Source organism: Carassius auratus, unplaced genomic scaffold, assembly GCF_003368295.1.
Source record: "Carassius auratus strain Wakin unplaced genomic scaffold, ASM336829v1 scaf_tig00020840, whole genome shotgun sequence".
In the NCBI taxonomy this organism is placed as follows: Eukaryota; Metazoa; Chordata; class Actinopteri; order Cypriniformes; family Cyprinidae; genus Carassius; species Carassius auratus.
This window is the reverse complement of record NW_020525063.1, coordinates 130322-154854: the sequence shown is the minus strand read 5'-3', so window position 1 is coordinate 154854 and position 24533 is coordinate 130322. Positions and strand designations below refer to the sequence as shown.

Below are 24533 nucleotides of genomic sequence, written 5' to 3'. Positions count from 1 at the left end.
ATGCTTGATATTTACAGAGACACAACAGCAATTAGTTTGCAGGTTTACTTTTATTGTTACTAACTGCACACTGACATTTCACAAGCAGCTCATATTGTATGATGGCTTGCTACTCTGTCTGGATATTATCCCTCATTCCTCTGCTTCTTTGCCCTGAAAACAAGAACATATAAAAGTAATTATGATCTCACCAGACTATTTGGAAATAAATGTATATGTGACTTTCATGCTGAGCTACTTTGTGTGGTCCTGAACATCAATTTTTGAAGTGTAGATCCATCCCTTGAACAGATAAACAAGGATAAAAGTAAACTCTGCCAGAAGGATAAAGGCAAAACACCAGGATGGAAAGTTAAGCATGAACCTTATGCAAAATGCTTTTAATAAACCACTTAATTTATTCTGTCTACTCACTCGCAGTGTGGACACGGTAATAGTCAAAACCACATATCAAACAATCTAAGATAATAACGTCCTCAAAATGGAAAAAGAAAAAGTGTGGTTCACGTCTGTAATGTTCAATTGGTATAACCGTATGTTTCCTTCTCATTTATTGTTTGGTTTTCTAAGCTAATCTGTTGCTTACAACCTGTCACGTCCATCTGGAGAGATGAAGTGAGGACTCAAATATGCAATGAATGGGCTACTTTTTAATAACAAAACTATCAAAAGCTACCCCAAAGGGGAAAACAGGCAGGAAGGCCAGAACAGGGAGCACACAGACACATCCAACCACATACGACAAAATAATGAAAGAAGACTGCAATCACAGAGAGACTAAGTAAGGCAGGTAATGAGGGAGACACAGGTGGAAAAACTGAAACAATAATGGGGTAACGAGGGGTGGTGTCAGACAGTCGACAGGAGAAAGCCCAAAGGACCAAACAAACACAACATAATCCACATGCTTACACAAACACATAGTGTCCTCTGGTAGCTATATTTATGTTAGTTATATTAAATGATAAATGCGGGCAAAAGTATTTAGCTTTCTGACCATTAGGAATAAATGTCAATATAGTTGTTCATTGCAACCCTAATTTAGTCTCTCAATAACTGCAGTGCTGCCATTTTTCACAGACACAAGCTTCACACGGATGCGGATGCCGGAGCTCTGACAGAAGATAAGATTTTAGCAAAACGGTCATCAGGTCAGAGACCATCCACCATCCAAGTCTAGTTGTTTTAGCTGTCTGACTATCTAAGCAAACAACTTTACTCTTCGTAGCTACTTTACAACCCAACAGTGTTATCCTGTTAGTATAAGTTTAAATGATACCTTCCCAGCATCACGGCTCTTGGCTCTCAGCTTGTTGACCTGGGACTCAGCGATGTCAGCGCGCTCCTGAGCCTCCTCCAGTTCATGCTGCACCTTCCTGTACCTGGACAGGTGAGTGTTGGCCTGCTCCTCCTGTAAGGATGACACCAGATATCCAACCCCTTTCAGAGCATTGCACTCCTGGCACTGAATGTATTGTCTATTGAATATAGAATATCAAAACCTCACACTTAAGACATGTGACATAGACTTACAGCTTCTTCAGCCTGGCGCTTGTAGGCCTTCACTTTCAGCTGCAGCTTGTCTACCAGATCCTGGAGTCGGATCACGTTCTTCTTGTCTTCCTCAGTCTTTTGGTAAAAGTATTGTTGATGGTCTTAGTTTACCTATGTAAATTATAATGAAATGTAAGTTTCTAAATCCTGTGTAATTTTACCTGGTAGGTGAGTTCCTTCACTCTCCTTTCATATTTGCGCACTCCTTTCACAGCATCTGCACCACGTCTCTGTTCAGCTTCAACTTCAGCCTCCAACTCACGCACCTTCAGTAGAGAGAGATTGATGTCACCTGTCAAATCTCTACCATAGACAGTTCATCTAAGACTGTGTTCAGCTTCTAATTTACCCTGGACTCCAGTTTCTGGAGCTGTTTCTTTCCACCCTTCATGGCCAGACTCTCAGCTTCATCCAGACGGTGCTGCAGGTCTTTGACAGTCACCTCCAGGTTCTTCTTCATCCTCTCCAGGTGAGCACTGGTGTCCTGCTCCTTCTTCAGCTCCTCAGCCATCATGGCAGCCTGAAATAAAAAACAATTCAAAAGAACTAGCCAATATAGACTGAAATGCCATCCATGAAATTTCCCATGGCATCACATGTAGCTAAATCGTTAAAAAAACTTTTTAATTTAAAACAGAGCAACAGAATGTAAGCGCTCACATCAGTGATGGCCTTCTTGGCTTTCTCCTCTGCATTTCTGGCCTCCTGGACTGTATCATCCACCTCGCCTTGAACCTGGACCAGATCAGCCTCAAGCTTCTTCTTGGTGTTAATAAGACTTGTATTCTGTGGGATTAAAGGAGGTAGTTAGTGTACATTTAACTAAAACTCTGTTATCATGTAACCTGAATGTGCTTCAAGTATAGTTTTTCTGTACTTGTGAATGCAGCAGTCCCACACGCTCGCTGGCATCCACCAGCTCCTGCTCTGCCACTTTGCGGCCTCTCTCTGTTTGCTCCAGTGCAGCTCTCAGCTCCTCAATTTCTGCTTGCATCAGGTTATTCCTGCGCTCCACCATGGCCACCTGCTCCTTCATGTCCTCCTGTCCTCTGACAGCTTCATCAAGGTGCAGTTGGGCATCCTGTGGAAATTTTCTTTCTTTGTTACATGTTATGATTCATTTAATTAATGTATCATGTTCATATGATCATACATTTGATGTGTTTTGTAGTTTTACATTTTACAGAACTATACCTTGAGTTGTCCTTGGACATTCCTGAGCTGTTTCTGGGCCTCAGCAGCCTGGCGGTTGGCATGACTCAGCTGGACCTCCATCTCATTCAGATCTCCCTCCATCTTCTTTTTGACTCTAAGGGCATCATTTCTGCTCCTGATCTCAGAGTCCAGAGTGCTCTGCATGGAATCAATCACTCTTTGGCTGTTCCTCTTGATCTGTTCCATCTCCTCATCCTTCTCAGCAAGCTTCCTGTCAATCTCACTCTTCACCTGGTTCAGCTCCAGCTGTACACGAAGTATCTTGGACTCTTCATGCTCCAGGGTGCCCTGATGGATAGAAGTTAAAATAAGAATTGTATAAAGCTCATAGGAAAATCATGTAATGCCTTAAGAAATGAATTGACTTGACAGTTTTAATTAACTGTACTTCAGCCTCTTCAAGCGCAGTCTGGATCTCTGTTTTCTCAGACTCCACTGTCTTCTTGGCTTTCTCTAACTCATGAATGCTCTTTCCAGTCTCTCCAAGCTGCTCAGTGAGGTCAGAAATCTCCTCTAAAGGGTTTTAAAAAGTTTAATTGTGAAACTTTCTATTTCAATGCATCATTTTAAAATGCTTTTTGAACAAAAACAAAGTGTTATGTACGTTGCAGATTCTTGTTCTCCCTTTTCAGGGTCTCGAGGTGGTCAAGAGCTTCCTCATAGGAGTTCTTCATTTTGAAAAGCTCAGTGCTGAGAGAACGAGCTTCTTTCTGAGCTCCTTCAAGTTCAGCCTGACTTTCCTCATACTTCTGCTTCCACTCTGCTAGGACCTGAAGAAAAAGGAAATCATTGTTAATTAGCCAAGTCCAACGGCGCAAGCTTTAGAAATAAAGGTTATTCACATCCTTCTCACCTTGTCAAAGTTTCTCTGTTTCTTGTCAAGGTTGGCAGCCAATGCATTTGCCCTCTCAACATCAATCATGAGGTCCTCTACTTCACCCTGCAGTCTCTGTTTGGTCTTTTCCAGAGAGGCACACTTGGAGTTCACTGCCTCAATGGATTCTTCAGCATCCTGCAGACGCTGGGCAAGCTTTTTCCTGAAGAAAGAGGTGTGAAATTATAAAAACATATTAATGTTTGTGATTTTAAATATAGGGTGCTGAAGAAATTGTTCTTTGCTGTTTACTTGGCTTCCTCAAGCTCCTCAGTCCGCTGGATGGCATCAGTCTCATATTTGGTTCTCCACTGAGCCACCTCACTGTTGGCCTTAGACATTCCCCGCTGGAGTTCAGCTTTGGCCTCTTGCTCCTCCTCATACTGCTCTCTGAGCAAGTCGCAGTCATGACGGGCAGACTGAACCGCATGGGCCAGAGCATTCTTGGCCTTAAATTCAGATAAACCGTAAAGGGACCTTTAAACCTAAATGTTTTCATTCCTGTTGTACACAGCTATAATATTAGCTATATATTGTACTTGATAAGGTAATCCTTTAGGTTGGAACACACCTTAACTTCTTCCTCAATATGTCTTTTGAGTTCCTCAATCTGCTGAGTGTAAGCCTGTTTGCCTCTTGTCAGTTGAGAAACAAGAGCTTCTTTCTCTTCCAATTGACGGCCAAATTCACCTAGTATAAGACAATGTATGATGTCACTACTGGGCACAACACTTTTTTTTGCACAGTTCTGTGGTATGGTGTATATTCAGTATTTACATACCATTTTCAGTTTGGAGCCTTGCCTTCTGGGCATTTATGTCATTAAGTTGGCGGACGAGCTCCTCATTCTTCGTTTTTAGCTCACTTCCTTGGTCTTCTAATGTACGGCATATCTTTTCAAGGTTTGCCTACATCATTTAAGAAATATCAACATTCTTGAACTCATTGCGATTCTACTATTAATTATTCATATTTCATGCTGCTAAGGAAGTAGTGCTGAAAGTTAAAATATGAATGAATGAGGCATTTTTATATTGCTTTGTGTATTGCTGTACACCCATAGTGCTTTATAATTATATGGGGGATCTCTCCTCAACCACCACCAGTGTGCAGCATCCACCTGGATGAGGCGATGACAACCACAGTACAACGGCGCTAGTGTGCTAACTACCAAACACCAGCTACATTTATTCAGGACACCGGGCATAAAACCCTACTCATAATGAAAAGTGCCATGGTATTTTTAATGACCAGAGAGTCAGGAATTCAGTTTAACCTCTCATTTGAAGGCTGGTGCTTTTTACAGTATAGTGTCTCCGTTACTATACTGGGGCATTAGGACCCACACAGACCACAGGTTGAGCACCCCCTGCTGGCTTCACTAACACCTCTTCCAACAGCAACCCAGTTTTCCCAGGTACTATACCATCCAGGTACTAACCAAGCTAAACCCTGCTTTGGGTTGATATGGCTATGGCACTAGTAGTTTTTTTGAAACTACAATTGAACATTCTGTTTAAGATTTTTTTTCAAGATTGTACCTTTGCTTTAGCCACAGCCTCCATGTTGCTTGTCAAGGTCATCAATCTCCATCTTGTATTCACTCTTCTCCTTCTCCAGCTTCTGCTTGACCCGCTGGAGGTTGTCGATCTGTTCTCCGAGTTCAGCTACACTGTCTGCCTGCTTCTTTCGGAGAGCTGCAGCTGTAGCTTCATGCTGCAAGGTGGACTCCTCCAGATCACGACGCAACTTCTGGAATTCAGCTTCACGCTTCTTGTTCATCTCAATCTGGGCAGCAGTAGCACCACCAGCTTCCTCAAGCCTCTCGCTGATCTCTTCAAGTTCCCTGGAGAGATCAGCTCTCTGCTTCTCCACTTTAGCACGAGCAGCTCGCTCTGCCTCTATTTCCTCTTCCAGCTCCTCGATACGGGCCTGAATAAACAATGAAAAATCATTGATCCAGTGATTTTGGTAATGTGTGTTTTCACAGCTGTCCATCTTCATCACAGTTTCACACACAGACACACACACACACACACACACACACACACACAGAAATAGAGTTGAATACCTGAAGCTCTTTGATCTTCTTCTGAAGCTGTGCTCCCAAAGACTGTTCATCCTCAATCTTGCTGAGAAGCTGACTTATTTCAAAGTCCTTCCTGTTTTTAATGCAGTATTGTTGTTTTCTAATGTTCAGGATAGTTATTTTGTACAGTTTTGTAAACTTCTAACATCTGATGTCCACTCACTTTTTGATCTTTTCATCGGATTGCTGTTTGTCATTCTCCAGGTCCATTATGGACTCCTGGGCCAGTTTCAGATCACCCTCAAGCTTCCTCTTGGCTCTCTCAAGGTCCATACGGAGCTTCTTCTCTTGTTCCAGTGAGCCCTCAAGCTATAGGTACAGAAACCAGAGCAATAAAATATTAATAAAGATATATTAATTTCTCATTGATTCCCATTGATTGATGGTCTCATTCTCATGCCAAACATCTTACATCGTCTACTTGCTGCTCAAGCTTTGTCTTAGCTTTAGTCAGAGTGTTGACTTTGTCTTCCTCTGCCTGAAGGTCATCAAGAGTCTGCTGGTGTGCCTCTTGGAGGGCTTTCTTCTCTTTGGTCAGCTTGGCAATGCTCTCATCCTGAGAGGCCATCTCCTCTGTCAGGTTTTTCACCTAGATGGAATATTGGTTATTTGTTTCATTCTCAGGAGCTTGAACACAGATGTGTAAACAAAATTTGACAAGAATATTGACCTTATTTTCTGTAGCATGTTTCTCCTTCTCCACTTTTGCCAAGGTGAGCTCCAGGTCATCGATGTCTTTCTTCAGCTCGGAGCATTCATCCTCCAGTTTCCTCTTCTTGGCAGTCAGTTCAGCATTGATTTCTTCCTCATCCTCCAGTCTTTCATTTGTCTCTTTGAGTTTGGCCTCAAGCTGGATCTTGCTTTTGATGAGACCTTCACATCTCTCCTCAGCATCAGAGAGGTTTTCAGATTCCTGTTCATTGACATGGATATAGTTAATGATTTATGTTCATAGGCATATGATCATATTAGGATCAGTAAGAGCTGAAATACTCACAGCAGCTACTTGCAGTTGAAGGTCATTTTTCTCTTGAAGAAGTGACACCATTTTCTCCTCAAGCTCCTTCTTCTTAGCTAATGCCTTTGTTAAATCTTCTTTCATTTTCTCAAAGTTCTCCTTCATTGCTGCCATTTCTTTCTCAGTCTCTGCACTCTTCAGAAGAGGCTTGATCTTGAAGTAGAGCTTCATCCATGGCCAATGTTTGACATTCATGAATGAGCGGATGTTGTATTGAATGGCAAAAATAGAGTCTCTGTGGAAGAGATTTTCTGGTTTTTGTTTGACCAAAATCTTCAACTTTATACATTTTCTGGTACACCAAATTATGCACATTTCACTCACCTCCTCTCCATCATCTTCACAAACTCTCTCCTCATGAGGAAGCCACGGCAAAGAGCCTGAGTCATGGTAACCAGCTCTGCTAGTTTCTCATCTCTCATCTCCTCAAGAGTTCCCAACAGACCAGCCTTGAAGAACACCTGTACAAATATATTGATGTTGAGTGGTATGTTATGGAAGCCATTCCATGTAGAGTTGAGCTTAATGTAGCTCACCTTCGTGTGTCCAAACTTATATTGGGTGTGGTCAATATCAATAGACCCCAAGAGTTTCTCTGAAGCCTTTTTGTTGTCAATGAACTGTCCCTCAGGGATGACACTAGCATTTAATACTTTGTACCTAGAGGACATTTAGACAACAGTAATATTTTGGGGAAGCCCCAAAAGTGATGAAAGCCCAATTTTGAAATGTGGTTAAGATTAGGTGGTGTAAACGGGTGTAGTGTCTTTACCTCTGCTTGAAGTCACCATATAGAATTCTGCTGGGGAAACCCTTCCTGCAGATTCTGATACCCTCCAGCACACCATTACACCTGAGCTGGTGGATAACCAGGAAGTTCTCCATCAGTCCTGTAATGCAAATATTCTTAATGTTTCAGAAGTATTTTGAAACTGTAATCCATTTGAGTTTTTGGGGATCAAGTTTACCTGGAGTCTTGGACTCATTTGGAATCAAACAGCGCACAAAGTGAGGGTGAGTGCTCCTTAGGTTAGTCATCAGCTTACCCAAGTTCTCCTGTGGAAATATTTGTCATTAGTCTAGTTTTTATAGAGGTGGTTCACATCCTTCATTAAAAGAGTATCTGTTTACCCTAAACAGTGCAGAGACCGTCTGGAAAGAACCACCCTTCTTCTTGCCTCCTTTCTTTCCACCGCCGCCCTCAGCTGTTTTATTTCATTAAAAACTGTTAGTGTTCTTTTTATTTTGCTTTTCATTAATATTTTCAGTAAATCACTGTGGGAATTTTGTCTTGCACTGAATTAAAAGACAAAGGATTTCAGTAAATGCAGATGTTCATACCCTCAGCAGATGCATGAGCGGCATACAAGAATGACAGCAGTTTGAGCGATGACTTTTGGTAAAGTTGCACAACAGAGTCATTCAATGGATCCTTGTTCTTGTCCAGCCAGCCAACAATGTTGTAGTCCACAGTGCCGGCGTAGTGCACCAGAGAGAAGTGGGCCTCGGCCTTACCTTTGGCAGGCTTTGGCTTCTGGAAGGCTGAACTTTTGCCCAGATGTTGATCATGCAGCTTGTTTTTGAAGCTTGTGTCTGTTGCCTTGGGGAACATGCACTCCTCTTCAAGGATGGAGAAGATGCCCATTGGCTGTTGAAGAAACGTTCACTCTCATGTACAGTCACAGTGTGAATAGTAAATTTAATTTACATAATATCCTCTTACCTTCTCAATAAGCTCAATGCAGGCAGCCAAGTCCATTCCAAAGTCAATGAACTCCCATTCAATGCCTTCTTTCTTGTACTCCTCTTGCTCCAGAACAAACATGTGGTGGTTAAAGAACTGTTGCAGTTTTTCATTTGTGAAGTTGATGCAAAGCTGCTCCAAGCTGTTGAACTGATAATCATAGAGAAGCAAGTTCTTACTGCTGACTGATCTTTCATATCTTGATTCTTAATAGCTATGTTTCCATCGCCCTCTTTTTATGCACATTTTGAAGTAAATTCTGTCATCAATGTATTTCTGTATTATTGCCTCCCAGAACTGTTAAATGACTGTGTTCCCAAACCGCAGCATCCACTCCAAAAGCAGTAATGGCATTTATTTTATTGTGTCTGCCTGCTGTAAGGCATAATTTGTTATATAGGCCTATGACAATTATTATATTCAGGGGGTTCTCTTAGTTTCTTAGTGATATGTAGCCTAGTGCCAGTTCTACTAGGAAGTGACGATTTTGTACTCTTTGACTCGTTGAATGGAAATGGTGCTTATTCACAAATGTTTTAACCAAAATTTCAATTTTACAAATAAGTTAGACTTGTGTCTTTTGTAAGGAAACCTGACTACAGAGACATTAATGACTGATGCTTACATCAAAGATCTCAAATCCAGCAATGTCCAGCACACCAATGAAGAACTGTCTAGGCTGCTTTGTGTCCAACATCTCATTGATACGGACGACCATCCACAAGAACATTTTCTCATAGACAGACTTGCAGAGAGCCATTACTGCATTGTTCACCTGAGAAACAGTGTAATTGATATTAAATTTGACTTTGTGAAGTATGAATTTAATATTTTTTCTTTGGGACACTTCATTCATCTATTGATAAGGTAAGTGGTCACCTGTGGGACTGTCTGGCCTTTGGTCACCATCTCATTCCCAACCTTTACTCTGGGGAAGCACAGAGCTTTCAGCATATCAGCGGAGTTAAGCCCCATGAGGTAAGCGATTTTATCGGCCACTGAGGAAGAACAGTTTTTTGCACTACTTTCACTAATGTAACTTTTCACAGTTAATGTTTGCATGCTAATTTGTGTAAATAATACACCCTACCCTCAGTGCCGTCAGGTTCAGCTTGCTCCTCTCTCTGCTTCTGTTTGAACTTCATGTTCCCATGATGCATCACAGCACCTGTCAGCTTGTAGATGCTGATTTTCTCATCAGAACTGAAGCCCAGAATGTCAATGGCAGTCTGTTTTCACACCGACCAAATAAATCACATTTATTAGAGTCAGAAGAGATACTTTTTTCAAAAGCGAGTCAAGAGAGATATTTTATGTTATGCCATATTATGCAATATTGTGCAACCTCCTGGACAGCAACCAATCTGGCTTCAAAAGTGGCCACTCAACTGAGACTGCCTGCTCTCGGTTACTGAAGCCCTGCGACTAGCAAGAGCAGCTTCAAAATCCTCAGTACTTATCTTACTTGACCTGTCTGCTGCTTTTGACACCAGACCAGATTCTCCTGTCCACCCTCAGAGAGATGGGCATCTCTGGAACCGCACACCTGTGGTTAAGGTCGTACCTCTCTGATAGATCCTTCAGCGTGTCTTGGAGGGGTGATGTTTCTAAGTCACAACACCTTGTTACTGGGGTTCATCAATGCTCAGTACTTGGACGACTTCTCCATCTACATGACGTCATTAGGATCTGTCATTCAGAAGCATGGCTTTTCTTATCACTGCTATGCTGATGACACCCAACTCTACTTCTCATTCCAACCAGATGACCCGACGGTAGCTGCTTGCATTTCAGCCTGTCTGAGTGACATTTCTAGCTGGATGAATGACCATCACCTTCAGCTCAACCTTACGAAGACAGAACTCCTGGTGATTCCAACTAACCCATTGCTTCATCACAACAGCTGGGTTCGTCAACCATAACTCCTTACGAGACAGCCAGAAACCTAGGAGTTGCGATGTATACAACATTAGGAAGATTAGACCCTTCCTGTCAAAGCAAGCCACTCATCTTCTTGTCCAAGCTCTTGTTCTCTCCAGACTGGACTATTGTAATGCTCTCCTGGCTCTTCCTGCATGTACTGTCAAGCCTCTGCAATTGATCCAGAATGCAGCAGTGAGGGTTGTCTACAATGAGCCAAAAAAAGCTCACATTACTCCTCTCCTCATCAGGTTACACTGGCTACCAGTAGCCGCTCGCATCAAATTCAAGGTACTGATGCTTGCCTACAAGATGACCACTGGCACAGCACCAACATACCTAAACTCACTGGTTAAATCTTATGTGCCTTCCAGAAGTTTGTGCTCTGCAAGTGAACGACACCTTGTGGTGCCATCCCAAAAACGTTCTAAATCACTCTCAGATACACTCTGTCTTTACTCATTTTCAAGAAACATCAAAAGCCTATCTTTTTCGCCAGCACTTAACCAACTTATACTAGCACTTTTCCTTTCCTTGTCTTTCATATTTAAAAACAACAACAACCTTGCTATATGTTCTGTACTAGACTAACTGAGACTTGTCATGGCACTTGTATACTGTTGTTGTTCTCTTGTTGACCTGACTGCTTCTATTGTTCTCATTTGTAAGTCGCTTTGGATAAAAGCGTCTACTAAATGATTAAAAGTAAAATGTAAATATTCAATTTGGTCAGGTATATGACACAAAATTTGGAAACAGCACTACCACTACTAATAATGAATTTGTCCACATACATCTGTGGCAATGAACTCCTCCACATCATTGATGCTCTTGACAGTGACTTCACCCTGGCTGATCATTGGATAGTCGTAAGGGTGGTGGTGATGAGCAAGGCCTCTATAAAGAGTTGATGTGCAGCATGTTAACAGTGCTCTCAAACTAGGAAATAACTGAAACACACAATCCTGTAGATTTCTCACCGAGCAGCTCTGGCTTGTGTCCAGTCATGAGCTGGTAGAAGATGTGATAACTCCTCTCAGCTGACAGCTGGAATGTCACTCTCGACTTTTCCAGCAGATCTGTAAATAGAGATATTAATTTCAGTCAGTCAACATGTTAGCCTCCAAATAATCAAAGAAACAAACAAATAAAAAATAAAAAACAATGTTGACTTACAAGTTTCAATATCAGCTGAGGCCAGTTTTCCAGTGGTCCCAAAGTGAATCCTGATGAATTTACCCTATAGAGATTGAAGTCATTTAGAACTGTTTGAAATTTCCCAGATTTGTAATGTTAACTGAATTTGTATAATGCACTTAATCTGTCCTCAGCAACTTACAAAACGAGAGGAGTTGTCATTCCTTACAGTCTTGGCATTACCATAAGCTTCCAGCAGAGGGTTGGCTGCAATGATTTGATCCTCTAGCGACCCCTGGTGAGTATTTAAATATATATTTTTTATGTAGAATAAAGGCCAAAGTATACTTAGGGTGTCCACAGCCGTGTGGCGTCTGCATTATGTCATTTTCATCATCGGGGGGTTTGCGCACACCTATGCCCCCCGTCTGCGTGCAGGCAATTTTTTTTGAGACCACACAGAGTATAGCACATGTTCAAGAAAAAGGCTGTGTACTGTGCATGTGTCAAACTCATCAATCTGCGCTAATCTGTGGATAAGTATATTTTAAAAGTTGTGCGGACATGGCTGTGAAACTCGGAAAGTGAAGAAGACCCGGGCCTTAATTTTGTCAGCTACTTTGGATAATATCTGTTTATTTTATTTACCTGCATTTTGCCAGGGACAGGTTCTGCCTTCTTCGCTCCAGACACAGCGATTGTCGCAAAGTACTGGATTACACGTTTGGTGTTGACAGTCTTTCCTGCACCAGATTCTCCACTGAGTTGAAGTGAACACATTTTACAATATTAGAAAATAAATTTTCTTTTGATGAATTTAACTTTTATTTAAGTGTTATTGTGTTACATGCACACAAGAAAGTAGTTATGTGACATAAAGATTTTTTCAATCTCGGAGAGTGAAGCATTGTACCGGAATTTTATTCTTTTTTGCCATAATCACATCTGTGACTTCTGAAGCTTTGTTTTCTTTCACAACTCCTTGCGCAGGTTTCAGGTGTCATTAACTTCTTTAAGAATAAGATTTTTTTTTTTATATTGTTTTATGTTCTCATAACACAAATTGACTTTATTATATGAAATATTCCAAAAATATCTGGGACACAGAGGTACCTTTTCCACCTTTTACCACAAGATGTCGTGAAAGTGATGTAATGTCTAGCCATACTCATACTCATACCAATTTGTTCTATGAACAAAGCCACAAGCCACACTTTCGACCAATCAGGTTTCTCTCATTTGGTTATATAGCCTTCATGTTTAAAAACCCTTGAAAAGCATTTTTTGTGAGTGCACTTATACAAAAACCTTTGAATTTTCATAGTTTACTTACGTGATCAGGATAGACTGATTCTCCCTGTCTGAAACAAGATCATAGTGCTATTTATATAAACCACTCTACAGATTTTTTTTCATTTAAATTTTAAATGTGTCAAGCTAAATTTTGGTAGACTCAGGATTAGCAAAAATAAGCATTCTTCTAAGACAATCTTTTTCCTTATTGTTTTGCAAATTGGAATGAAAATGTATATCCCCACTTACCAGTGAGCATGAACTGGTAGGCGTTGTCAGAGATGGAGAAGATGTGAGGTGGGGCTTCAATCCTCTTTTTGCCTCTGTACCCTACTACAACAACTGAGTCGTACACAGGCAGCCACTTGTAGGGATTGACAGTGACGCAAAACAAGCCAGAGTAGGTCTAAAACAGAGATAGATAATTTTACAATGCTTCCATTCTATCCTAGGAATAAAACAAGATTTACTTAGACTTACATAGATCATCCATGCTGCGTAACGCTCTTTGAGGTTATACAGCACAGCAGGCTCATTGAGGTGGGTCATCATGGCCATGTCCTCAATTTTGTCAAACTTGGGAGGATTCATGGGGAAGATTTCAGCTTCTTTTACCGTGAGTGTCTAAAAAGGTTTCAGCATGGGCAAGGCAATTACTAAATATGACATTGTTTGATTCATGTGACATCTAGTTTTAAAGTCTGTAGCATTATCTAAAATTGATTTGCATAAGATTGATACATTTTCTAATTGTACTTACTTTCCCACACAGAGTTTTGACGGTAGCTTTGCCACCCTCTCTGCTAACAAGAGTACCCTTCAGGTACATCTCATCTGGCTCTGTCACAAAAAATGCTGTTTTGGCATCAAAGGGGGTGTTCTGAGCCTCAAGTCTCTCTCTTTCTGGCTTCCGGAGGTAAATGGCCGCCGGGCCGAAACACTCCATTTCACCATCTCCCATGATTGCAGTTTACTGTAACAAATGACAAGCAGAGAATGTACTGAGGGTCGTACACTCTTGTACTATAGAGTAATTTCACATTCATTGTAGTGAAGACATTTACTACACCTTTATTTCTATGGTGCTTTATACAATGCAGATTGTGTCAAAGCAGATTTACGGTGTTAAAACAGGAAAATAGTTTGTTGATAATGCAGGAAGATGCGGCACCAGATCTCGTTAGATCCGATACCTAATTGGTCTCGCAAGAACGTGACTATATCATCTCCCAGTCCTTTCACATATATTTCCACTGGCCATTTCACCAGTGGTGGTATGTATGAGTCAGGTCAGAATTTCAGTCAATTTCAGGTTTTAGGCCCCACCATAGCACAGAAACTGCACTTGTTAAAATTACAAATGACCTGCTCCTTGCGTCAGATCAAGGCTGCATCTCATTTCTAGTCTTACTTGATCTTAGTGCTGCATTCGACACCATAGATCATGACATACTCATAGATAGATTACAAAACTATACAGGCATTCAAGGGCAGGCTCTAAGATGGTTTAGATCCTACCTGTCCGATCGCTACCATTTTGTTTACTTAAATGGGGAGTCATCTCATTTATCATCAGTAAAATATGGAGTGCCACAAGGATCCGTCCTAGGTCCCCTTCTATTTTCAATATACATGTTGCCCCTTGGTAATATTATTAGAAAATACGGAATTAGCTTCCACTGTTATGCTGATGATACTCAGCTATATATCTCAACGAGACCAGATGAAACTTCTAAATTATCTAAGCTAACAGAGTGTGTTAAAAATGTAAAAGATTGGATGACCAATAATTTTCTCCAATTAAATTCGGATAAGACAGAGATATTAATTATTGGACCAAAAAACACTACACAGAATCTTGTAGATTACAATCTGCAACTAGACGGATGTACTGTTACTTCCTCTACAGTCAGAAATCTGGGTGTTATATTAGACAGCAATTTGTCTTTTGAAAATCACATTTCCAATGTTACAAAAACTGCATTCTTCCATCTTAGAAACATTGCCAAGCTAAGAAACATGTTATCTGTTTCTGATGCAGAAAAGCTAGTTCATGCATTCATGACCTCTAGACTGGACTATTGTAATGCACTTCTAGGTGGTTGTCCTGCTTCGTCAATAAACAAGCTACAGGTAGTCCAAAATGCAGCAGCTAGAGTCCTTACGAGGTCAAGAAAATATGATCATATTACCCCAATTTTACAGTCTCTGCACTGGCTACCTATTAAGTTCCGTATCAGTTACAAATTATCATCACTTACCTATAAGGCCCTAAATGGTTTAGCTCCTGCGTACCTAACTAGCCTTCTACCACGCTACAATCCATCACGCTCTCTAATGTCACAAAACGCTGGACTTTTGGTCGTTCCTAGGATAGCAAAGTCCACTAAAGGAGGTAGAGCTTTCTCACATTTGGCTCCCAAACTCTGGAATAGCTTTCCTGATAATGTTCGGGGTTCAGACACACTCTCTGTTTAAATCTAGATTAAAAACACATCTCTTTCGCCAAGCATTCGAATAATGTATCTTTTAAATTGTGAGTGTAGTTGCATCTGATCAAAGGTGCATTTTTATTCATTAGCTTGGGTTAAACTAATTTTACTTTGTTGGATCAGCAGCTATGCTAATGATGTCTGTATTTTGTTTCTATGTTTCGCCACGGGATTTACATCCCGTGGTAACTAGGATTTACACAAGCTCCAGTCTGGATCCAGAACACCTGAGAAGAGATGATGCTGACCCTCAGAGGAACTCAGATGATGCTAACCCTGAATCAACAAACAGAACTAACAATTATTGCTACATGTGTGACTGCATCATATAATAACTTAATAATATTGATAGTTCATCGTCTAGCTGACTACGTCTTGTATTATTATTATTTAATTTTTTTTCTAAAATCCTGTCAAATGTGCACAAACTACTAGCTACTACTAAATATTGTAGAAACATAATTTTCTGTAAAGTTGCTTTGTAATGATTTGTATTGTAAAAAGCGCTATACAAATAAACTTGAATTGAATTGAATATGATATTTTATGTTCACATCAGGCAAGTGGATGCATGGTAAGTGAGAAAATTACGCAGTGTAGTCTTTATCCACTCATAAAAACAGAATTCACTGTTTAATGCGGAATGTCACATAATTTGTCAAACTTTTTGTAATCAATCAAAAGTAGGTCATTACACAAAATCATGATATGTATCTGTAAATATAATGCCGCAAAAGTAGATTTAAATATGAATCCTTTATGTTCTGCGAGTCCCTGTTAAAGAAATGTCACAGACATATGGTTTCATTTAAACACAGAAGCACGCGTGTTTTAAACATCTGTTGTTTCATTAAATGAGGACAGAAACACAAGAACATCTTATCCAAAACTGCATTGAGAGTCACTTCATGAGTAGTTTTTGTTTGATTTGAGTAAAACTAGCGTCATATCACATTCACAGAACTGTAAAGGTATTAGCGGCAACCGTCAAGTCCGGTACTATTTTTCAGTAGCATCACATGGTCTTCTACTGCTTCTACTACAACTAAAATGAAACAAACAGTATTTTTTAAGCATTAATTGCACAAGATTTCTTCCATGTTTTAAATTTAATTGTAAATTTAATTGTACAATATTTGTTTCTTTATTTTTTATATTATTTATAATTTTGTGCAATTACTTGCCTGTCAGTTGAGTTTGTGGCAAAACCTTCTGCAGTGTTTACATGTTTAGCTAAATTATTAAAATAGATGTTTAATTTAATAAAGTTTAAGTTGATTTCAAAATGCACATAATTTTTGTGTTTTTCAATTGAATAACTATTGAAGACTATTTCCCCTATATATTTCATCATTGAGGATTTCTTTAAAAAAGTCAAAATACCTTGTCTCATTCTCGTAAACCCAGTCTTGTGTCTAATCTCGTCTTGTGGGATAAGTGTCTAACTTGCCACACCCCTAGTAAACTTTAATTTTCAATTAAGATAAATTAATCACAAATTTACTGCTGATTTGATTAGTTTTATGAGTTGTAATTCCATTCCAAATACCTCATTTTAGTTGTGTTTAAGTTATAGCGGTGACTAGAGATTTAGAAAGAACACATGTTTCTGAGCTTCTGTGTTCTAATGCAGTTCTCATTTTCCTTGAGGTATGAAGAGCTCTCTTCACTCATTAACCATCAAACACACACATAAGTTACATCTGGTACTCTGTTCAACAGTTAATCTAGTACTCTATTCAACAAAATGTTGATAATTTCAATTTCTTTTAAAATAAAAAAGCAATGATTTTTAATATGCATATATTATCCATATATAATTACAAAAGGTGTAATACCTGTTGTCGTTTTCAGAGAGAATGTGTCTGATGTATACCTTAGGTAGGAGATGCCAAGAGAAAGGTAAGAAAATCCACAATGTGAACTTTTAAATATGCTGACTGATTAACATGTGTGAGGGTTAGCCACTCTAAAGTATGATATATTAGGTTAATAGTAGAAGGAGATGAGCAACTCACCCACCTTTGAGTTCCAGTCAGTCCTTAAAGGAGCCTGAAGCAGCGTCTTATATAGGCAGAATAATGTTCACTCAGCAGAATGCACTCACTGTATTTGGTCATGTATTCTGAGCTCCATCTTATGTTCATCAATATCATGACACTGACCACAGATATCTTATATATAATATTGTAATTAACTGCCCAGTCTTAATTAGGTTTAGTTTAGTATAGTTTAGTTTATGGTAAATACTGTTAGAGAACATCTTGTAGAAGAGATAATGGGTTGAGATAATGACAGTGAAAGCTTCGGTAAGATGAGGTGAACTGACACCTTGATGAATTAAATTAATATTTTGAAAATAAACCACCAATGCTGTAATTAAAAATTATACTTGATGTATTTATGGGCATGATCAAGCGCCTTAACCTTGAGAAAGGGTTGTTATGTGACGGTATCAGTTACTGGAGTTCAGACATTGTTTGGGTCTTATGTTGAGCACAATCTTCTTCAAGTGCCTTGGCACTAGATTAGAGCCCAGTTTAGCTGTGGAGAAGCTCTCAAATGTCACTGGGATACTGTTCCTAGAGGCCTTGGAAGCTTTTTGTGTGACAAAGCAGCAAATTTGGGCACAGCAGTTGTCATTTCTGTCTGTCACACTTATGCTACATTGCTGTTTAGACAAAACTATGAAAAGAACTGAGATTTGTTTCCTGAAATTAGTCATTTTTAGGTCAAAGTTTAAACTAATAACTAAATAAGTAAGCAAGTAAGTAAGCTAAGCAATATTTATGTAGCAGTCACTTTTAGCTCCTAATCAGGCAAAAAAATTAAATTTAGGGATGATCTGATATTAAATGTTTCCATCGATACCAATAGCTGATTATTCAGAATGGTAATACCAACACAGTTTCATTTTCCTAAAAAAGGGATTATCTAAAGTGTTCATAATGGATTAACTCTTCCAACTAATGCTGTCTTATTTGAAACGTTACTATAATATTATGGGTTAAAGGCATCATTCACAAAAAAGTTTAACTTTAACATTAAAACTGCTGTTAATTTACTCACCCTCTGGCCATCTAAGGTGTAGGTGGCTGTTCTTCTTGAGTAGAACAGTAAAGAAGATTTTTAACTGAAACAGGGGTCTTTGGTGATTCATAAAGTGGAAGTCAGTGGCTACCGGCACTTTGAGAGTCAAAAAAAAGCATATAGAGCAACACAGAATTGATAATCATGGCTGACAATGTATTGAGGTCTTATAAAGTGAAACAATCAGTCTCACTTACTTACAATATTATTACGTCAAGTCACCTTTGTTTATACATAACGCTTTATACAATACATTTTTTCAAAGCAGATTTACAGTGTCAAACAGGAAAATTGTTTGTCAGTAAGGAAAGGGGACAATAACATTCATTTTTCCAGTTAACGTCAAAAATTGATGATTCAGTGACGTCATCATCCAGTTCAGCTCTCTTCCAATAGTGTCTGTCCATCTAAGCAAGTCAAAGGCGACAGTGCTAAGGAACCAAAACTCCACTGGTGACAGAAATGGAAAAAAATCCTTGGGAGAAACCAGTAGCAATATAGGGGTCTAAATCCTGAATGGAAATCCTCACATATTCCATTTCTCTTTAAGAAGGTACATAGCTGATATGATGCTGCCTTTTCTAGTATTTTTGACAGAAAATTGAGATTTGAGCTCAGTCTGTAATTAACTTTTTCTCTAGGTTCAAGATCTTTTTAAAATGATCTCTTTTTTATGTGAGGCTTAATAACAGCCAGTTTGAAGGTTTTGGGGACATATCCTAATGACAATGAGGTATTAATAATAGTCAGAAGAGGATCTATGACTTCTGGAAGCACCTCTTTTAGGAGCTTAGATGGTGTAGGGTCTAACATACATGTTGTTGATTTAGATGATTTAACAAGTTTATACAATTCTTCCTCTCCTATAGTAGAGAATGAGTGGAATTGTTCCTCAGGTGATCCATTCTGATCTATCTGATCAGTTTTATATTTCCCAAATTCAGTTAATTTTTTTTCCAAATTCCCTTTTTTCCATTTAAATAATAAAAAAAAAATCTTACAGTGGAGTATTGAAATCTCATGAAGGGCTGTCAGTTCATTTCTGCAAACAATACCATAACCGTGTTTAATAGGACAACACGTGGAGCGCTGCGACAATCTTAGTTTATATATGGAACTGAACAAGCGTGTTTCATTCATATTTTACATGTCAATCAATCACCTTTATTTATATAGTGCTTTAAACAAAATACATTGCGTCAAAGCACTGAACAACACTCATTTGGAAAACAGTGTGTCAATAATGCAAAATGATAGTTAAAGGCAGTTCATCATTGAATTCAGTGATGTCATCTCTGTTCAGTTTAAACAGTGTCTGTGCATTTATTTGCAATCAAGTCAATGATATCGCTGTAGATGAAGTGACCCCAACTAAGCAAGCCAGAGGCGACAGCGGCAAGGAACCGAAACTCCATCGGTGACAGAATATACATGTATTTCACCGTGCTTGATGAAATACATGTATATTCTCTCATGCTCCAGACTTGTTATTTCAGTTTTACGCACTTCTAATGGCTGTGCTAGTTTATTGGTCTTCAGCTGTCTGTAAATTTGTGTAATTTTGTTGATCTCGGAGTTGTAGTTCTATTACAAAGTCAAAATTATTTGTAAAAGCTCTTTCACAATTAATATGATTTCAGTGTGGTATAAAATTGTTTATTGCATGGCTAAATCAGCAAGCAGTATTTGACATTTCTGAGCAATAATGAATGCACAAATACATGAATGCATCATGAACACTCCCCTGATTTCTACAGTGTCTTCAGGATGGGTGTGCCGTGTGCCTGACTTTGACTTTGCCTGACTTTGGATCATGTCCTTGTTCTTTCCCTTGAAAGGACAATGCAATGTTTCCAACTATCTTTCCTATAACCTTTGAAAGGATGGAAGGAGGCTGTGGAATAAATTCTTAAGACATTGACACCTTCTAAGATGGGAACATGTGGACAATAAAATTGTAAGGCATCTTTTCCCTAAGGGAGGACATATTAGGACTTTACACAAATATAGCTGGTCGGTCAGCTATGCCATCAGGGCTTTGCCATTTGTCAGCATAGGTCACACAAGTTATTGTGGTGTCAAGTTGCTTTGATATCAGATGGTCATTCGCTTTAATCCACACTGTCTCTGAAACTTATTTAAAAGAATAATGAAGTAAGCTACTGATTGCATTGATTGCTGCTTGACTTTACAATTTTTATTATTTTTTTGGATTTCATCTGAACTTGCCAGGTAACATTTCCTTAAAACAAATATAATATATATTTTAGCATGTGTAATTGATCTTGCAGACATTTTCTGCCCATTTGTTTGCTTTGTTGCTCAAGTGCGCTTTACTTAAGACACCTCAAAAACGAGTTATCTTTAGACAGAAGTAGTGTGGTTGAAGCATGAAGATTTTATGAGAGATAAGGTATTTGCATTTGTGAATAGCAGAACAGCAGGTATAGACTATATTCTACATTTAATCATTTAGCAGACGCTTTTATCCAAATCGACTTAAATATGAGAACAATAGAAGCAGTCAGACCAACGAGAGAACAACAACAGTCAATTCTACCCAGTTCAGGCTAAATTAGTGTATTAGTAGTTAGTTTTTCATGCATGCAAATATGAATGCAGGCAAATTCATGGCATTGAATGAAGAGGTATACTGATCACAAGTGCATTATGGAGTACCTCAAGGCTCAGTACTAGAAACATTTTCAGCTCTGTATTTCTTTGTGACCCGACAAAACATACCAATTTGCAAAACTAATGGAATGCATAGTTAATATAAAAACTCCAGCTGGTTCAAAATTCCTCAGATAGAGTTCTTATTAGAGCCAAGAAGTATGACCATATTAGCACTTTTCTGTCAAAACTACACTGGCTCACTATTAAACATCATATACATTTTAATATCTTGCTAATTACCTATAAAGCATATATATATTAGCACCTCAGTATTTCAGGGAGCTCTCATTGAATTATTGTCTGTTCGTAAATACTGTTAAAGGATTGTTAGGCTGCATTAAGCAGAACAGAACCAGAACAGGATAGACTACCCATAGCCTGATGTACTTGTTACATATTAAGAAGAATGGTGTCTATGCTAATTTTAGTCTGTTTTTATTTTCAGTTTTATTCCGAAGTCACTGTAGCCACAAGATCCAGATCAGATGGTGACATGGTTCCTGTCTTTATCCAGCCAGAATGTATCTACATCCCTGAATGTCAGCAGAGACTAGGACAACTAGAAGAGCCCCAGAGACAGATCCCAAGCGAAGACCTCGGAACCCTCCATAAGCATCAAGGGACCCCCTCATAAGGCCCAAAAAAATGACCTTGGGGGGCTCCCCTGGTTTTGTTAGTAAAACTAAAATAGAAACAATATTTGAAATAGCCCTATCTATTTTTTTTTTATCAAAGTATTGCGCTGCCGCTCCCATAAAAAGCTCCTTCAAATTAGATGTGCATCTGAAAATATGCTCAAGTACGCCACACACTGTTTTCTGAAGGAATTTACTCCAAGTGACCATCACTCCGGACTGCAGGCGCGATGTTGCTGTGTGATTGGCTGGCAGAGTGATCCTTCCTCATTATTTTACCTCACGATGACGGTAAAATAATATTTCTTTGTTTTATGATTGTTTGGTACACCTAATTTACTGCTACTGAATAAGTGTTTATTTTAGAATCTGACAGTCACTTTTATCATAATCTTGGTCTGTCAATAGTTGTTTTTTTATCTTATGGTGCTAGCTCACTATCGGATTGTTAGTTGTAAATTAGCCATCTAACATAATTCTGAGGGGAAAAAAAGCTAGCATTGCACCCATTCTGAATTAAACAAATAATTTTTAATCTATAACCTTAACTGCTCAAAAATTTAATTAAGGACATTATTACTGATGAACATGTTAATCGGGTGAAGGCTTTTTTTGTGTTAACGATGACTAAGCAGGGTTGTTAACTCTCACAAATTGTGCGTGAGACACACATGCGTTGATTATTACGCCGAAGACAAGCACATGCAGATCAACCGTTTTTGTTATGAATTGTATCCTATTTTCCGTTATTATGTATAGCCTAATACAATTACTGTAGTATTTAAGGTTAAATTTAGAAAAGGGTTTTAAATTCAATGCAGAAAGGCAAATTAAAGTCATTTTGTGGCCAGAAAAATAATAATTTCCATTTGCAATGCCATTGTTTACCCACTCTAAGAATTATACATGTATCTAGTCTAGTTGCTCAAAAGAGTATTGCAGGTCATAACTGCTTAATTATTTTTAGGTCTTGCATTTGAATAAATATTTAGACATGATCAAACACAAGGTTTTCAAATGATACATTAAAGCACACACAAGTGAACATTAAATAATGCAAGAAAATACTGAATTTAACCCAAGAAAAGTAAGTACAGAAGTCCTATTCATGTGAATTGATAGTGAATCAAGAGATCGAAATTGATTAATGGTCATCAGCATCGTTATCATAATTCTTTCTATTTTTTTTCTTGTAGAAACACTATTGTGACAAAACATATATTTAATGTAGTTTCTCATTCACCACTATAGAAGTTTACCCAACTATGCTAGTATGCTAGCAGGCTGCCTTCCCGTGGGAGGACTTACAGAAGGCAGGTTTCTACCAAGGTGGTGATACATAAGGACTCTGAGGTTTCAACGACAGAGCTGGCAAGGGACTTGCCAAGGGAAATACACATGCTGCAAAGAGACTTACTGTGGACATACACATGTGGGATTACCCAGAAAAAGGGGAACCACAACACATGGAGGCACCTAGTCCCACACATGGCTGACAAAAGGGCATGTACGCAAGTGTTGGACATAAACAGTGCTGGAGGAACCCAGGGTTCTGACTGTGGAACTCACCTTAGGGGAATAGTGCACGCATCCAGTCCGCGGAGGGGAATGGCACAGGAAGTGGATTGACACAGAGCAGGTCCTTACTGGCCCGAAGGGGCGAGTACCCAGGAGGACACAGGCTCTACACGGAGATTATAAAATCTTGCGGATGTGTTAGGTGTCGCCCAGCCCACAGCTCTACAGATGTCTGCTGGCGAGGTGCCATGCCAAGCCTGATAAGCCAGGACAATAGCATCCACTATCCAGTGGGATAACCTCTGCTTGGAGACAGCCTTTCCCTTCTGCTGGCCTCCGTAACAGACAAAGAGCTGGTCTGAGGTCCTAAGGCACCGAGTTCTGTCCATGTAGGTGCGGAGCGCATGTACTGGACAGAGCAGCGCCAGGGCTGGGTCTGCCTCCTCTAGGAGCAGCACTTGCAAGTTCACCACCTGATCCCTAAAAGGAGTGGTGGGAACTTTGGGCACGTACCCAGGTCGGGGTCTCAAGATAACGTGAGAGTTAGCTGGCCCGAATTCCAGGCATGCTTGGTCAACTGAAAATGCCTGCAGGTCCCCGACCCTCTTTACTGAAGCAAAAGCCATCAGGAGCCCAGTTTTCAAAGATAAAAACTTTAGCTCTACTGAGAGCAAGGGTTCGAAGGGAGCTCTCTGCAGTGCTGATAGAACCACTGCGAGGTCCCAAGAGGAGACTTGCTCAGGGCGAGGCGGATTGAGCCTCCTTGCTCCTCTCAGGAACCTGATGATCAGATCATGCCTCCCAAGAGACTTACCTTCAACAGGGTCATGGTGTGCCGAAACGGCGGCCAACTTCGTTCCAACCCCTCCTGAAGAAAGGAAAGCATTGACCCAATCGGACATTTCCAGGGGTCCTCACGCCGTGAAGAACACCAAGTGACGAAGAGGTTCCACTTCAAAGAATTGGCATGTCTGGTGGACATAAACACACAAAATTCAGAAATGCACACACAAAATTTAAAAAGCACAGAAGATTCACAAATGCATACAAAATTCAGATATTCACACACAATTCAGAAATGCAAACAACATTTACAAATGCACTCAAGATTCACAAATGCACAGGACAAGATTCAGAAATGTATTTCTGATGCACAGACACATATATCTTGATTTACAAACTGCTTGCAGTCTGTGAACTTCACTGCATTTGTGTGGCAATTTTGAGACTCCTCTGACTTGGCTCGACACACAAATGCCTTTTTTTAAACAGGGAATG

General features: G+C 39.5%; 1 long non-coding RNA gene and 1 pseudogene across 1 annotated transcript in view; one reads left to right on the top strand and one right to left on the bottom strand.

The window, feature by feature from the left end:
- LOC113076622 (uncharacterized) overlaps positions 1 to 22586 on the top strand; it is a 29742-nt gene extending 7156 nt beyond the window's left edge. The window contains exon 4 of the long non-coding RNA XR_003281214.1: positions 21548 to 22586. This is a non-coding gene — a long non-coding RNA (uncharacterized LOC113076622). The remainder of the gene's footprint in view (positions 1 to 21547) is intronic.
- LOC113076618 (myosin heavy chain, fast skeletal muscle-like) lies at positions 32 to 17378 on the bottom strand (annotated as a pseudogene).
- Positions 22587 to 24533: the final 1947 nt, after the last annotated feature.